The sequence below is a fragment of the Carya illinoinensis genome, chromosome 14 (assembly GCF_018687715.1).
Source record: "Carya illinoinensis cultivar Pawnee chromosome 14, C.illinoinensisPawnee_v1, whole genome shotgun sequence".
Lineage (NCBI taxonomy): Eukaryota > Viridiplantae > Streptophyta > Magnoliopsida > Fagales > Juglandaceae > Carya > Carya illinoinensis.
Window position 1 is genome coordinate 8,805,375 of NC_056765.1, and position 18,889 is coordinate 8,824,263.

At 37.3% G+C, this 18,889-nt stretch overlaps 1 long non-coding RNA gene across 1 annotated transcript; it reads left to right on the top strand.

The window, feature by feature from the left end:
* Window positions 1–17,543: 17,543 nt before the first annotated feature.
* Window positions 17,544–18,160, top strand: LOC122295174. Its single transcript, XR_006237875.1, has 2 exons — window positions 17,544–17,744; window positions 17,837–18,160. It is a non-coding gene; the product is annotated as an uncharacterized LOC122295174 (long non-coding RNA).
* Window positions 18,161–18,889: the final 729 nt, after the last annotated feature.

Genomic DNA, 18,889 nt, shown 5'->3' on the forward strand with positions numbered 1-18,889 from the left:
ACCCAAAGAGTCGGTGTTGTTAACAGGCAGAAAATGAGCACTCTTCGTTAACCGGTCCACGATCACCCAAACAGAATTCTTCCCACTAGGTGTTCTCGGCAAACCCACTACGAAGTCCATCGTGATGTCATCCCATTTCCACTCAGGAATAGGGAGGGGTTGGAGCATGCCTGCAGGTCTCTGATGCTCGGCCTTTACCTGACGACACGTGTGGCATTTCTCCACATATAAGGCAACGTCCTTCTTCATTCCATCCCACCAGTAATTTTTCTTCAAGTCACGATACATCTTTGTACTGCCGGGATGAACTGAATACGGGGCCGCATGAGCTTCCGCCATGATTCGTTCTTTGAAATCTGAGTCCTTCGGGACCACTCTGCGATCTCGAAACCGAAGTACCCCATCACTATCCATGCTATAGTGCAACGGCCCCCGAGATTTTCGGACTCTTTTCCTGATGTTCAGCAGCTTCTGATCCTTTCTTTGGAGAGCTTTCAATTCTTCAAAATCTATTACCCGGATGTCAAGAACTGAAGACAAAATCTCTACTTGCTGCGAACTCTCTATAAGGAGTCTTCTCATCCCATAAAGTAATGAATCCATCTCTGACGGTTCGGCTTCATCCTCCAAATGAGACTTCCGGCTCAAAGCATCAGCAACTATGTTAGCCTTCCCCGGGTGGTACTTGATCTCACACTGATAGTCACTGATTAGCTCCAGCCAACGCCTTTGCCTCATATTCAGATTTTTCTGGGAAAACAAATGCTTCAAGCTGTTATGATCAGTAAATACCTCACAAGCTTCCCCATACAAGAAATGCCGCCAGATCTTGAGTGCAAAAACAATCGCAGCCAATTCTAGATCATGCGTCGGATAATTCTTCTCATGGTCCTTAAGCTGACGAGATGCATAGGCTACAACCCGTCCTTCCTGCATAAGGACACAACCCAAACCGAACTTAGACGCATCACTGAAGACTACGAACGGCTTATGCGGTTCTGGGAGTGCTAACACTGGTGCCGTCGTCAACCTGTTCTTCAATTCTTGGAAGCTTCTCTCACATTTCTCTGACCAAACAAATTCTGTATTCTTTCGAGTCAAAGCTGTGAGAGGTCCGGATAGGCGAGCAAAACCCTCTACAAACCTTCGGTAGTAACCGGCGAGTCCCAAGAAACTCCTGATCCCGCGTACTGTAGTTGGGCGTGGCCATGACAAAATGGCTTCTACCTTACTAGGATCAACTGCCACTCCACCCTGGGAAATTACATGCCCAAGAAATTTAACTTCTTCCAACCAGAACTCACACTTGCTGAGCTTGGCGTATAACTGGTGCTCTCTCAATCTCTCTAGTACCAGGCTAAGATGATACACATGCTCTTCAACATCTCGGGAATAAATCAGTATATCATCGATAAATACTACCACAAAGGAATCCAGGTAAGGTTGAAACACCCTATTCATCAAATCCATGAACGCTGCAGGGGCATTAGCTAACCCAAACGGCATCACCTTAAATTCATAATGCCCATACCTCGACCTGAAAGCAGTTTTAGGCACATCCTGGTCTCTGATTCTCAGCTGGTAGTATCCCGACCTCAGATCAATCTTAGAGAACACGGCTGCTCCTTGAAGTTGGTCAAACAAATCATCTATCCGCGGGAGAGGATATTTATTTTTGATGGTCACCTTGTTCAACTCCCGATAGTCAATGCACATACGAATGGTTCCATCTTTCTTTTTAACAAATAAAACTGGAGCACCCCACGGCGACGTACTAGGCTGAATAAACCCCTTCTCTACTAATTCTTGCAACTGAGTCTTCAACTCTTTCAATTCAGCCGGTGCCATGCGGTAAGGAGCCTTATGCACAGGAGCCGCTCCAGGTTCCAAGTCTATAACAAACTCCATCTCTCGCACGGGGGGTAGTCCGGGCAAGTCATCCACAAACACATCGGGGAACTCTTCCACAACTGGAATGTCTGCCAAGGACTTCTTCTCAGACGGCGTGGACACCATCTGAACCAAGAATGCATCCGCTCCCCATGCAATCTCTCTTCTTGCCTGTATCGCCGATATAATCATCGGCTTTTCTTTTAATCTACTCCCCGCAAATTCCAGACAATCACCATCCGGAAGCTGAAAGCTAATTGTCCGACTTCTGCAATTAATAGTCGCAGAATATCGGTATAGCCAATCCATCCCGAGGATGATATCAAAACCCAACAGCTTGAATACCACCAGATCAGCATCCAAAAACCTTCCCTCAAAATTTAACGGGCATCCCAAAGCAACCTTGGAACACCACACCATCTCGCCATCGGGTAGCGCCACTACCATAGCCTTCGGCAACGGTTCCGTGACCAAGTTACACACCCGAGCAAACGTGGAAGACACAAACGATCGTGAAGCACCGGAATCAAACAAAGTACAAGCATAAAACTCATACAAACGGACTCTTCCTGAACCAAACACACAACCCATGAAATCCAAAAAAAAACAACGAAGAAACCAAATGTACCAAAAATTAAATCCAACTTAAAAGATTAAATTAATCCATACCTGTGATTACTCCAGCATCATGGGTCGCTGGTGCCTCATCGTCCACCTCTCCGGGCGTGACAGCATAAACCCGGGCTTGCACTGCTTGTCTCGGGTTGGTTCTTCCACCGTGTCTACCTCCACGGCTTCCTTGAGCTCTAACGGGGCAATCCCGAGCAATATGCCCCACTTGGCCGCACCGATAACACTGGGGTCCGCTACTCGTCCGACACTCGCCCTCATGAGCTCTATTACAAACTCTACAAACAGGCATACGTCCTCCCATGCGAACACTGGAGGATGCTTCAGATCGGGTTCCAGTCCGCTGAACAAACTTCTGAGGCGAACCCGAGCTGCTTCCTTCACCAGAAAAACTCCGCCTCTTTTGCCCTGAAGGGGAGCCCAAACTCAGATTATTTTCCCTCTCTATAAGGGTGGCCACATCCACTAACTCCTGAAAAGTGGTTATCCGATGGCTGACCACCATGCGGCGTATGTCCTGACGCAGCCCCTCCTGGAAACGATCTGCTCGCATCTCCTCAGTGGCGACAAGATGAGGAGCAAACCGCTCAAGTTCTATGAACCTCCGGGCGTACAGCTCCACTGTCGCGCCCCCTTGGACCAGATTAGAGAACTCTCTTGCCTTTTGCTTCCTTACCGATGCGGGAAAGAAGCGGTCATTGAACTCTTTCTTAAAACGCTGCCAGGTCACCGCAGCGAAAGATCCCAATTCAGATTCCAACAGCACCCTCTTGGTATCCCACCAATCAGAAGCAGTGCCCTGCAAGAGGTAGCTGGCGTAAAGTACTTGTTGTGCCTCAGTGCACCCACACACCTCAAAAGTCTTCTCCAGATCTTTGATCCATTTTCCAGCCTGAACTGGATCCTCATTTCCCGCGAAGTGTGGAGTCCGATGCGCTAGGAAGCGCTCATAGGTGCATCCGGCCTGCACCATGCTGCTGGACCCTCCTGGATACATCCAAGGCCCTCCCCGATATGGCCAAGGACCTCCTGGTTGTGGCCAATACCCTCCTTGTTGCGGACAAGGTTCTCCTGACGGTGGATAAGGTCCTCCTGATGGTGGACAAGGCCCTCCTGATGGTGGCCAAGGACCCCCTTGTGGTGGCCAAGGCCCTGCCTGTTGGGACCTAGCACTCTGTTGCATAAACTCCGTCATCTGCCGAATTGCTTCGGCTATGGAGTCATCTCTGGAGGTATTTTCTTGTGGTTCCTGAGTATTTTTCCTTGGTCTCCCTGGTCTCCCCATATTCCCGTCACAATACTACTCTTGACCCTCATTTAAGAAAACAAATAAAACCATCATAAAACCAACAAAAACAAAAACAGCACTACACAGCAGAAACAAAAGAAACCAGCATGCCAAAACATAACTAAATAAATAAAAACAAACAAACAAGCTCACACAAATAAAACAAATAAGACAACTATACTTAACATAATTTTCAAAACACAACTTTAAAAACATTCTGGTACTACCTACGGGATATGTGGTTTTACCCAGAGCCAAACCGCTCTGATACCACCTGTGACGCCCCCAAAATCCCCACGCCCGAACACGGGGAAATTGAGACGTCCGGATGGTGACAACCCGGGTCACCATCCCATCGTCGGGTGCCGAGTGTGTGTAAGGCAACAGATGTGTACAGAGAAACACGCAGCAGATAAAGAAAGTCATAACTAAGTACCAGAATTTTTCTTAACGTAATACAAGCTGTTTAAAACATACATAGATAAATATTACAAAACACGAATACAGTTATAAACAAATATAAAGATAGCATTAGCAACCCGGCGGAGCCGCATCCTCGGGCTCAGCCTCCTCCTCTTCGTCCTCTAACTCTGCACCAAAAGCTACGGAACCACGAATGGTACCGCAGGTAAGTAAAACCCAAACACTACCAGATAAAAACACATAAAACTCATACAAGATGCATAAAACATGCCCAATGCACAAAGCCCACAAAAACCCAAGTTTTCCACACACGCCAAAAAACCCATTTGGCCCAAAAGCACATCCTTTCTGAAAAACACGCCAAAAGTCACATTTGGCCGCCAAAAGTCCATTTGGCCGAATATCTCGCCGGAAGTCCATCCGGCCCAATATCTCGCCAGAAGTCCATCTGGCCCACGCCAAAAGTCCCATTTGGCCTCATAAACCATTATCCAATTTTAACCGTATGCACCATGACCTCCCCTAGGGGTCATCCGCACACCCTGGCTCCAGTGTCACACCGTAGAGTACCACCACGCATGTGACACCTAACGAGCGATGCCCAGTTCCGCGCCTCCCGCGCGTGCGTAGCCAAGCATCCTCTAGCCCTCGCCAGCGAAGGGCCACGGAGTCGGTGAGTAGGGCGATGCCAGGTTCCGCGCCCGGCGCGTTCGTAGCCAAGCATCCCCTAGCCCCGCTCCCGTCATCTCTCTCGACAACTCAGGGGACATCACTAAGTTTATTCCGCTCCCGAGTGACCAGAGGAGCTCCACCGAGATAATAACCCATCCCGGCTTGGGCTCGTGATACACACGCACCCGTAAAACCACTCACGCCAATACACAGGCTTTTCACACATGAACAAAAACACACATGCATGCACCATGAAATGCCAAATCAATGCATAATAAAATAACCAACCAACATAATCAATTAAACAGACAACTCCGTCCTCCATCCATCCGACCCCCGAAACTCCTCGGACTCAATCCGGAATCAACAACCAACAACAGTAAATAATTGAATGAGCAATATATATTAAAATCTGAAAATAGGGTTTGAAAAATACTTACAGCGCTATACGGCAATTTTAGAAAACAAGCGGCGTTGCAAGCGGCGGAAAAACAGCAACGTCACAGTGAAAATTCACTGTGGCCGTGGGTCTGAAAAACCCACTTTTGAACGGGGACAAACTAGGACACGAGATTGATGGAGGATGGTCAAGGGATGGTTGTGAAGCTAATGGAAGTGACGGACGGCCGTGGGTGGCGGCGGAATGGCCGGAAATGGCCAAAAAGAGCAGATCGGAAAACAAGCTCGTGGGAGCTGCTCCGGTGGTCGTTGGAGGCCGGAAATGGGTGGGTTAGGACGGCAAGGGACCGGTGATGAAGTGGTGAAGAAATGGTGGCCGGAGGTGGAGCGACGGCGGCGGATCGGAGTGAAATCCGTGGAGGCTTGTTGGGCTTTTTCCGGCCAAATGGCCGGCCGGTTGGGGGTGGTTTTCGGTGGGGAGGCGCACCGGAGGGAGGGGAAGAAAATGGGACCGGTGGGGGTCCGGTTGGTGGCCGAACGGCGCTGGGCTGGAGGAGAGAGAGGGACGACGCGGGGGAGAGGGAGGAGAGAGAGGGAGAGCACGGGGGGGGGTTCAGTCGAGCGGGAGAGGAAAGAAAGAAAAAAAGAAAAAAGAAAAAGAAGGAAAAAAGGGAAAGAAGGGAAAAGAAAAAGGAAAAAGAGAAAAAAAGGAAAAGATGTGAAAAGAGATGAGGTCCAATCCTCACTCCGGGAAAACGAAACAAACCGCCAAAAAGATTAAAACCACAAAACAACTTAAAGAAATAAAACACAACCTCAAATAAAATAAATTAAATTAAAACCCAATTTTTAAAACGCAAATAAATTAAAATAAATAGCTAATATATTAATTAAAATAAAAACAAATATTTCAGCGAAAATACACTAAAAAACGGGTCATCACACTCTATCCACCTCTTGGTCCTTCTGCAAACGAATTTCTCCTCCATATCCTACCAAAACAGTTCCACGCAAACCCGTCCGTCCACTCCCATCACCCAGCTGTCCTCCGTCAGATCTCTGCAGATAACCCATTCTTTCCTCTCCAAAACGATATACTCCCCTGCACAGCCTGCAACGAAATCTTCTCGAAACCACAGCTCCTCGAACAACACCATAATCCATCGGAATCTTCCTGACCGATAACATAAAGAGCCCCAAAATCTAATGGCTTCTAAAGATCCAGAACAGCCTAAAGATACTTTCGAGGTTTGAAGAATACAAAGAGTTCGTGAGGTTTGAAGAATATAGAGAGTCCGTGAAGGCTAAAGCTGTGAGGAACGGTGGCGTTAGGAGAAGAGACGAGAGGTGCATAGCTGACGGGAATCAGATGTTGAGGTTCTAGGGCACAAAATCCTCATTCAGTTCGGAGGAAATGCGTTTAATAAAGGGACTTACTGGCTTGAACAGTGAAGACGACGGACGGCGATTCCCGACGACGACGACGGATGTCGATTCCCAATGGAGTGGTACACTGATGGCTAGGGTTTGTGAAATGAAGGGAAGAGATCTGCCTTGGTTCAAAACTCGTAGACGATATCGGTTTCGACCGATATTAAGTTGGTTCAACCCGCTAGTGACGTGGGTCCGAATAACCCAACTTTTGTCGGTTGGGCTCAAGCCGGTCCTGGCATGCCATTCCCAAAGGACACGGGCGGTTCTTACGAAAGAACACAGGCTTTTATAAAATATTTTATAGAGATAATGTTATTTTAACATCTCTACATTATACACTGTTAACGTGATATAATTTAATTTAGAATATAAATTTTAAAATTTAAATTTTATAAATTAAATCTTATCATTTATGTGACATAAATGGTGTATTCCATACATAAAATTGAGAATAGGATAATTATTTTTTAAAGATTTGTTACTCATCAACTCACACATTATATATTACATTTATTTTTATTTTTATTTATTTTTTTATTATTTAAAAATTCTTTTACTCATCATCACTACACTATATGTTTGCTAAGAGATAAAAATAAAAAGATAAAAAAATTATATATAATGTGTGATGTAGAAATGATGTGTAAAAGTTTTCATTAAAAATGATAATAATATAAGTGAGTGTGTTAGTTAGGTATTGACTTCGTCACGAATTAAGATTTTTTTTTTGTCGATATATTTTATTTTATTTAAAAAAAGGTATACACTTTATGTCTTATAATTATTAATTATAGAGTTGATACTATCTCCGAATAATATTTAATATCAGAGTTATATATTATGCTTATCTTTTTTTAAATTAATCTTCTCTTTTATTATTATTTTTTCATTATTTTATAATGTGATTTTAAATAATTAAATATTATTTATTATATTTCACTTGTGATCATATTATTTAATAACACATCAAGGAATGCTGATAAAATAATGATAATAAATAGATTTTTCAAAAAAATTATTTCAAAAAAAATATATTTTTTTTGAGATAGAGACCCTCTGCATTTTTTCAGTTTATAAATCTTGATATATTGATGGGTGACAATTGACAAATGACTGTCAAATAAAAAACAACAGAATAATTGCATTATGAGAAATGCTAAAGCTTCGAGGTTTATTCTTACTGAATTCTTTTTTTTTTTTACTTAGTAATTAAGTAAAGTTTTTAAGTGATGTGTTGAATTTTAAAAAAAAAATTATTTAAGAATATAAAAAAATGATTAAAAAACAAAAAAAGAAAAACTGCATTCAGTAACTTTTTTCGGTAGCTGTAGTGCTACTCTTGCATTATTGGAATCAAGTTATTTGTTTGAGATTTAAGTTTAAAATACAAGAAAGACATATGAACTAGGTTCTATATTGGTTTCAATCGACGTATTAAATTTATCACATAGCATTAATTTCTCGATCTTAGACCTAAAAACCAAAGAAGATCCTGAAGTTCGAACAAAAATTGTAAAAACTTTATATATATATATATATATATATAAGAAAATTCTATGTGCAGTCATTTTTGCGGACTCTTTTGTGCACTCAAGTGATATGATTGGTTGTGTATTAAAAAAAAATTAATCCAGCCAATCATATCAGTGGAGTGCGCAGAGAGTGCGCAAAAATTACTGTATGTAGCATTACTCATATATATATAGCAGCAAAATCTTAAAAAGTTTGAATTTAAAATGAGTAATACTAGATATAGTCATAAAGTATGCAAGTCTCATATACTCTCTTTGAAAGCTATTAAAAAATAAAATTTTTCTATGTAAATTTCATATTTACCTATTTTTTTAAGAAAAATGATAAACTTACAATTATTTTACAATTTATATTTAATAGAGTGATATGATTTTATTTATTTATATTTTTGAAAGGAAACCAATTATATTATTTATAAAAGCAATCAAATACAAAGTTTGTCTATAGAAACCATCCTTAAAACAATATCAAGAACATCTTCAATCCAAACATGCTCATCTTCAAAAGAATATCCTAACTTTGCAAGCTCGTGGACTATACTATTTCCAACTCTAGGAGTAAGAACAACTCTCCCATCAGTTTAGCTCTTCAATAAAGATTTGATGTCTTCAATGACTTGGTCATACTAGTTCCAACTTTACGAATCACAATTGACATCTTTAACAATCACTTGAGCATTTTCATCAAAGATAACATTTCTTATATCAAGCTCCATGTATATTTCTATAGCTCTCCACAAGGTCATGCATTCCACCAATAGGGGTTTTGATTTGATCTTTTTATGAAGACTCACTTCAGCCATAACTTCCCATTCATTTCTGATAACTATTCACATACTAATTTTCTTACCTGCCTCATCAACTGCAGAATCCCAATTAACTTTCACTAAGCCTTCACAAGGCTTTCTCCATAGAGAATAGTTGCTAACTATCCCACTTTGAACTTGTTTTGCCTTACCACTTTGTTGAGCTTGAGAAGATTATGTCTACGTTACATCACTTGCTTGGATGAGTTGCTTAGGGTTGGATAGCTTCCCCTTAAAGATGCATTAATTCTTTTTTAGCCAAAGTCTTCTCACGGTAATCGATATCCACTCCAGATCCTCCTTTTGAAGTTTATGAATGCATTGCCCCCAAACCTACATAAAATCAACATCACAAGTAGTCCAATTTTGTATTGGCTGGCAACATCCACCCACACATCATTTGCTGCATTGCACCTCCAAATCACATGAGTGATAGACTCTTCTCTCGTATGACAAATGGAGCAAAAAAAGTTATCAACAATTTTTTTTTTAGAAAGTTGTCTTGTAGAAAGAATATTATAAGCAACATTCCAAAGAAAATTCTTAATCATACTTGGCACCTCCAACTTTTAGATTTTATTCCAAATACCATTGGCAACTGGCCCATTTAAGGATTTTTCCAGTTGTCTCTTCTTGTACTATAAGTTGTTGATTTTTGCTCATTTTTTTTGGTCCCACATGGATGAAAAGTGAATGAGAGCAAAGGTCTTGGGCCTATATAAGGAGATTAAGCCTTCTTGATTTAAATATATTAGTTGATAGCTTATCTATTAACTTTAACTTTAGTTAAATTCATCTATTAACTTTTTTGTGTAAAAAGGAAAAAGTTAAAAGTTAAAATTTTGCTAGTAGAGAAGTTTTGTGGATGTATTTGGGTGAGGAAAAATATTATGAAAAATTGTGTGATTGTAATAATTTTTTATATGGTGAATTTTTGTCCTGTGGGTCTGGTGGTTTTTTTCCTGTTTAGGAGTTTCCACGTAAAATCTTGTTGTTATTATTTCTCTATTTTTTTTCTTATTTCTGCAAAGGGTAGATCCTAGGGGAGCGAATTTTGGAGGTCTAAATTTCCAATAAGTGGTATTAGAGCCATTAGGTTTTTTTTGTGGGGTGGAACATTGATGTGGTAGTGTGAATATGTACAGTTTAATGAAGTTTTGTCTAAGAGATTGGAAATTCTAAAGTGTCCATTGTGACCCTCCAATCTTTCCTGTGAACTTATTTAGTGAGATACTATTTATTTTTATAGTAAATTCATCAAAGTAATGCCAGGAAGTAGGGTTTCAAATTCTATCAGATTTGCGGTGGAGAAATTTGATGGAAAAATTAATTTTGACTTGTGGCAAGTACAAGTCAAGGATATCTTAATTCAATTACAATTGCACAAGGCATTAAAGGGTAGACCAACCCCTAAAATCAGCAGTGATACTAGTGTAACTTGTGAAAAAAGCAGATCTGGAATAAGCAAGGAATATTGGGGGATATTAGAGCAGCTTTGGCAAGTGGCTCCAAGCAAAGTTTTGAAATCCATTCCGGAGACCATTCCTGTTGAGGCACTGGAACGGAATATTTCGGTACCGGTACGTTTCGGTGTACCATTTCGGGATTAATTATATATTATATATAAATATTTATATGTATATATAAACTAACAATTAATAAAATAAATACATATATGTAAGTGTGTGATATGTATATGTTGTATATATATAGAAGAATTAAAGATTTATAAAATGAATATATATTGAAAAAATTTACAAACTTGAGTTAAGACACAAAAATAAAGGAAAAAAATTAAAGAATAGAAAAATTATTAAAAGTAACAATACTTCTAATGCACGGAAAGGGGTATTTGAATTCTTAAAGTACAATTTTATTCATTATTTTTTAACTTATCTAAAAGTTTTTTTTTTTTTTTTTTTTTTTTTTTTTTTTTTTTTTTTTTTTTTTTTTTTCTGGACCGGAATTGACCGGAACGGCCGGAATTTGACCGGAACGGAACAGATACCTATCCCATTCCGGTCACTGTTCCGGCACGAAAAATTCCGCCCATTCCGGCCGGAACGGAACGAATTTTAAAACTTTGGCTCCAAGTCAGTAAATATAGATACTAGTAATTATGCAAATATTGTGTCTCTTTACATAGAAGATGATTTCTTGTAAAAAAAAATATATGTACATTCTAATGGCATGTTGCTAATTTCTAAAGTTGCCATAATAGAATATGTGTTAATGCTAGCAGGTGTACAAGTTTACACACAGGCATTGGTTTGGCATTGATGCAGGGTGTGTGATGTCAATTTATGTCGATGGCTGATGAATTTTCAAAAAAGCTAAATATAAAAGTTACACCATAATTTTGACTCACTCAAAAATGAGTAACACAAAGGTTATCCCAAGTGCAAGGGGATGTTATGTAATAATTAGGAATAAAATTCCTAGATCGAGATCGTCTCTTTAGAAAAAAATTGTTTAAATCTATACTAGTATAAAATAGTAAAAAGTTTCACAAATAAAAGTGATGATATGTACAATGAATGGAAGAGTGCAATGGAAATAAAAAAGACACTAGTCATATACTAGATTCATACTTTTGGATTTTTTTAATATCGAAATAGAATGTAAAAGACTAACAAATTGAAATTAACAATAAATATTCAATTACATTAAACAATTTTAATTAATATGAAAATTAAATGACAAATTAAAATTATTTAAATCCTAATTAACCTTTAATCAATTTAAAATATAATTGCAATGCATATTTAATGGAAGTTTAAATAAACAAGAAAAATAACTAACATAAAATAAAATAAACAGTAAATAAAATGCCCAAACTTTTAAATCAAAAATATCAAGAATGCACCATAAATTTCAAATTGAAATTAAATGAAAAGTAAGGAATGAAAAGAGCAAACTCAATGGATGGTGATGGAGATGAAAAGCAGTGTATTAGGCTAGACAGAAGTAAACGTTGTTTCCCTCAATTGGAGCTCTTCAACAACACTGCAATGTAGATCCAAAATACATAAAAAAAAAAAAAGGAATAAATTTCCAGCTAGCATGCGGCGTCTTCAAACCCCGAGAGAAAATATATAAGTAGCAGCGTGAAATGAATTGGCTGAAGAGCAAAAATGTTGTCTGGCTGAAAAATGGCCCAAGAGAAATATATGCGTGCAGAGTCTAGAAAAATATAATTGTGCCATCCAAGGTCAAAACTCAAAATTTTCAATATGAGTTGTTGTCTGCGTGAAAATCTTTTCTTTCCTATACAACGTGCCACAACTTTTTTCAAAACGCTAAGCATTCCATTTCTCTTTAGGTTCCGTATGCATAAGTATATTTTAAGAACCCAAAGATTCATAACCATATAAAACTTTGTTTTTATTGCACATCCATCAAACCAATAAGAAAAAAAAAATTTTTTTGAGTCCTAGCGTATAACTTTTAATAACTCCCAACTTTCATGTCTTTTTACCACCGCATATAAAAAGATAAATAAAATAAAATAAGAAGAATAAAATAAAATAAAAATATGTGTTGTGCATATAAAGAAAAATTACTCAATTAAATCATAAGTTCTAAAATTAAGTATAAACCATGCTATTAACCAATTTAAATTACAACTTAGATTTATTCATCTTAACATTTGTTTTATATAAAACCAATAATAATGTAATAAAATAAATAAAATATATTGGTTCTAAATGTATAAGATATATAATATTTCAACTCAATCAAATTTTCAGTAATGTTGTTTTCGACATGGGTCAAAGTAAAATGCTTGGAATTGGTTTATTCCGACTGTGTATGTTTTTATGGTGAAACATGATAGCATAAATTATGAAGATCTTCATTAAGGTAGAGCTTGGCTATAGGACCAGTCAAAATTTCAAGGTGGAAATTGTTGGCTTTTACTCATTTTCTTTGGTCCCTCATGGATAGAAAGTGAATGAGAGCAAAGACCTTAGGCCTATATAAGAAGGTTAAGCCTCATTGATTTAAATATACCAGTTAATAGTTTATCTAATAATTTTTTACTTTAGTTAAATTCCTTTGTTGACTTTTTTGTGTAAAAAAGAAAAATGTATTTTTCACATAGTGAATTTTTCTTCTTTGGGTCTGGTGGTTTTTTTCCTGTTTAAGAGTTTCCACGTAAAATCTTAGTGTTATTATTTCTTTATTTTTCTTGTTATTCCTGGAAATAGTAGATCTTAGGGGGGTGAATTTAGGAGGTCCAAATTTATAACATAAGTTCACATAATAGGCACTTTTAACAAAAAAGTTGCTATTGTTTGTGTAACCCTATATCCTTTTATTAACCCCTCCCATTTTACTAATAGGCATGCTGCATATCTGTTTAGTCTCATTTTCCTCAAAAATTTTATCAATAAGCTCAGTTTGCCAACTCCTTAAGTTTTTATCGATTAATTCTTTAACATTGGATCTTGCCTCCACTGTTTTAATAGGAGATTGAACAATTAAGGAGGTTGGTGACTGCAACCATTTTTATCCCCAAATGTTAATATTTTGCCCATCCCTAACTCTCTAAGGTTTTCCTTCAATAAGTCTAGTGCACAAAACCAAACTTCTCCAGACTTGTTAAGCTCCTTGACCTTGCTTTGCACCTGACTCGGTCTCAAATGTGCTTACAAGTGTAGAAGTATCAAACTGTATTAAAGATAAGTCCAGTATCGTATTCCACAAAGACAAAGGGTAATCAAAACATTTATGAAATTTTTGTTATAAAAAAATGTATTGACTATGAGAGATGAAGATAAAAAAAAAAAAAAAAAGTGAAATGCAATGTAAAAAATATTGAAGATGGGTTAAGAAAAAAAGTATAAATTCAATTTTCGCAAAAAAAAAAAAAGTTAATCAAAGCTGGAATTAGAGTTTTAAATCAAAAAGGCAAATTAACAAACACTTGGGTTGGGTATGAGACCATTTTTGTTTCGATTTTTAGATAATTTTTTCGATTAACATTCCAATCAAGGCATTAATAAACAGAAGATAAAAAATTATGCTCAAGTTTTGCAATATTTTCCTAAATGATTCTTTATTTTACTAGCTAAACATACATTTATAATCAACTGAGAGAAGTCTTAATAATTTTCAAACTTTTGTTGTGCCTTACGTCAACAACAAATTAAGAGCAAGAGCTGCAATATATTTTCAATTCGAATCCGACTAGTAATTAGTGAAATCAATATTTATCAACAAAATATTACATTAAACTAGAACCCAAAACAAATTAAGTCTCATTCCACAATCCAAGTTTTAGAAACTAGCTACACATGATATTTTTAGCAGCAAAAATTAGTCTAAATAAAGCCATCATATTATCTGAGAGTAAAAAAAATCTAAATGGGATAATATCCTATAATGCAAAAATAACTTTCAAAATATAGTCAGGAAATTGAAACATGCAAAACGCTACCCGCACGCCACAGTACAAGAAAATAAGGACCCAAGAAAATAAAACGAGCAGCAGCCCCAGTGCAGAAGAAAGAAAACTGAACAAATAAAAACCAAGGAAAAAAATGAAGACCAGACTAACAAACTGAAATGAAAAAGGAAACGCTACCCAAAATTGAGATTTAGAACCAAAAAAATTACGCCTAGATAAGAAAAGAAAACCAAGCAAAATCGAGTCGAGAGAAAAGAATTGAAACCTAACAAAACACTGTCTCCAAAATGAAAACTAAAACTAAGGATGAAAATGAAGCTGACGCCGCACCAGCCAGAGTAATGATTACTGAAAAATAAAAACCCAGCAAAAATGAAAAATAAATGAAAAGCTGCCGTGTCCCAAAGAAAGAAAACTAAAATTGAAATTAAAGTCTAAAAGAGGAAACGAAAACTCAAAGAACTAAAAATAAACCTATCTAACGAAAAGAAAAAAAGTAAAACCAAAAAAGGAAAACCAAAACTACCAAAGAAGAGCCAGCCGTAAATGAAAACTTGAATGGAAAAAAAAAAAAAAAAACCTAACTGAATGTTCAAATCGAGAAATAACTTCCCAGAAAATGACAAAACTAACAACTAAAAAGAAAAAAAAAAAAAAAAGGTCCTCGTGAAAAGATAACGGAAACTAAGCAAATGAAATTCTCTCCTTCCAAAAATAACATACAACGAGAATGACGGGAAAAAAATATGTGTCTTCCACCTATAATACTGCAAGTAAAATAAGAAAAAAAATTCTAGTAGGGGTTCAAAACTGCCCCTCTCTGTCTGTGTGTGATTTCCTCTGCACCTTGTGTCCCAGCTCCTGCATCTTGTTTTTGCGTGATATGCTATGCAGGTTTGGTGGTGATATGTTGCTTTCATTTCCACAGTGTATTTTGGTTAAGCCTCCTGCACTTTCAGCTCTCAGTTCACGTGTTTGCATCCCAGCACATGAGGCAATCATGCCCTGCCCCTTGTGTGCGCTTGGTAGTGCTCGTTTTTTTTTTTTTTTTGTCTTTGTTTTTTTTTTTTTTTTTTTTCCGTAGCTTCACGCTGTGCCTTCTCATGATTGGCTGGTTCCCACTCATATGTGCTGTAGCCTATTTGCTGTTGCTTTCCGTCCCAGCCAATGTCTCCAGACGTGCTCCTTAAGATCTCAAGCTATTTTCTTTATCTTTCATAAATGCCCTGTATCATAATTTAAATATTTACTGTTTTAAAAGTAATATGGAATTTTTGTGACCAAAATATTGATATCAATCAATTGGGAATCCAGTATTAGAATTTGCTGCATAATTAAGTGCTCAACTCTTTTATGATAAACTAAATCACTCACTTAAGCAACTTAATTATGTAATCCTAACACTTTATCAGCACCTAACACTTTATCAGCACCTAACAGATCAGTCTTCTTAAAATATTTATTCTTGAGTACTTTAGCTGCCAATAAATTAGGAAATTGGAACAGCCTACAACATTTTTTGGCAAACATAGTTTTGTTGAAACTCTCAAAGTTTCTAAAACCTAGTCCACTATCTGATTTTGATTCACCCATCTTTGTCCAGCTTTTCTAGTGTGTTTTCTTCTCCTCATCCTTATTTCCCCATCAAAATCTAGAGATCAAAAAAGAGATTTTCTGACACAAAAATTTGGGTAATCTAAATACACTCATGGTATAGGTAGGTGTGGCTTAGAGGACTGCTTTTATTAAAACTTCTTTTCCTGCATAAGATAAAAATGAAGTCTTCTAGTTATTAATCTTTTGTTATATCTGATCTTTGATGTCTCTGAAAGTATTGATCTTTGCTATTCCCACCATTGTTGGGAGTCCGAGATATTTCTCATACCTCCCACACACAACTCCTCTTACTGCTTGAACAATCTGTATTTTTAGCCTATCCTTTGTATTAGAGTTGAAAAATAGAGAGGATTTCTGTTTGTTAAGGACTTGACCTGATCCTTTCTATTCTAAAGCTTACTTTATTATGTCAAAGTTGCTCTACAAAATAGGATATAATCATTAGTAAACACCAAGTGATTAATCCTTGAACCACCCATTGCCACACACACACCTCTAATATCATTACAACATTATGTTTCATTAATCATAGAACTTAAACTTTCTACATATTGGATGAAAAGGTAGGGAGAGAGACAGGGTTACTTTGTCTCAACGCTTTAGTAGGGTATATTATATCCCTTGGCTTCCCATTCACAAGAACTGAGTATGAAACTAAGCTAACACACTCCATAATTACTTTTATCAACTTCTCCTTAAAGTCAATTTTCTTCATCACAGCCTCTAAGTGGTCCCATTCAATCCTATCATATGCTTTGGACATATCAAGCTTCAAAGCCAAGCTTCCAATGTTGCATTTCTATCTTGTTTTCACACTTTGGAGCACCTCATAAGCTATTATGATGATGTCAATAATTAATCTTCCAATAATAAGAGCACTTTGATTACAAGAAATGATCATCGATAGGAATTTTTAAAGCCTATTTGTTATGATTTTAGAAATGATCTTAAATAATACATTGCACAAACTAATAAGCATAAATGCACTCACATGCAAGGGTTTCTTGAGCATTGGAATTAAAGCAATATGGGTAAAGTTAAAGAGGAGGTCATAACCTTGCCATTTAACACTTTTAGCACTGTATTACAGACATCATCTCCAATTATACTCCAATAGTGTTGAAAGAAGTAAGCTCCATAACTATTTGGACTTGAAGATTTTAGAGGAGCCATTTGTTTGAGAGCTTCTTCAATTTCTATACTTGTAAAAGCTTGTGTCATGATTTTATTGGTTGTTTGAAAATATGTTATAAAATAGTTGTAAAATAATTATAAGTATTTATTATTCATTTTTAAAAAGAGTGTACAAAACTTGCATACAACTGATATCTTTAATAATTATAGGTGTATATTACTCGCTTTTAAAAGTAGCGTACAAAACTTGCATATAACTGTTATTTATCATTATAGGCTGATCCACATTGTGATGGGCCCAGTGACCACGCTCGAGTTTGTATCAGATTCAGGCCACGTTTTTAAATCCGGCCCAGTTAAAATTGTAGGTCTTGCATATAAATAACGCTAAGCCACGGCAATCCCACTTGTAAGGCGGTCTTCGTTTTCCTCGACTGCGCAGAGTTATCTAGGGTTTTGGCAGGCGGAGTTCAGGGTCTCTCTCTCACTGTGTCACCATGAGAGCCAAGGTAACAATCGAACTATGTAGAAATAATTTTAATTGTCAAAATAATTTCCGCTGCGCTAAATTACAACGGTGGCCGTGTATTTTTTTCTTCAGTGGAAGAAGAAGCGTATGAGGAGATTGAAGAGGAAACGCCGAAAGATGAGGCAGAGATCCAAGTAGAAGCAGATCGACGGGGATCATTTCTCACTCGAGCCCTTTACGAGCTTTAGGATCTTACTGTCTGCCTTTTCTGATTTCTTAGCTGTCATTTACGTCTGCTTGAGGAAATTTCTCGTAACGTTTTTGTTTTCTAATTTATATGTCCTGACGTAGTGGTTGACTCATTTGAGCGTTTGATTTTGCATTTATGAGATGGTTATGTGATATTGACGTTGCTAATTTATTATGGTAAAGTTTGGTAGGTATTATTTCTGTGAATGCGATTGGTTTGATGTATTATTATTTTGACTCACTAGTTAGTTATTTGTGATGGCGTAAAAGTTATAATATCTGCAATTTTGTTTTGCCGGATTTGATCCCTAGAGTCTGAGAGAGAGACACGTTTGAGAGGAGAAGAGGGGGAGGGGGGAACCCATTTCGCTCGACTCATAGGTAGTACTACTTGTATGTTAGGTTTAGGATCAATGTGAGGTTTGATGGGCTGGCATAAATTTTCATGTTTAGCGGACAAGCATTCCGGATGGCTCTCTCCTGAAAGCATTTCTGTGCACTCTTTCCGTGCAAATCTAAGCAAGGAAGATAGAATGTCATTTGCAAGGAAAATATGGTTTCCACATTTTATTTATTCATTTATTTTTGGTGGTTAAAGACTTCCTAGGCAGCCAAGGAATGGATCTCTAACATTTTTGAGCCATTAGTAAAAGATTCCATGTAAAATGAATGGTAATATTTTTGCAGATGTAATATGTGTACCAAAACAGAAAATATGGTTTCCACATTTTATTTATTCATTTATTTTTGGTGGTTAAAGACTTCCTAGGCAGCCAAGGAATGGATCTCTAACATTTTTGAGCCATTAGTAAAAGATTCCATGTAAAATGAATGGTAATATTTTTGCAGATGTAATATGTGTACCAAAACAGATAGGAAGGATTCGCTTCATCAGCTTTAAGGTTACCAATGTTTGCCACAGCATTGATCGTGTAT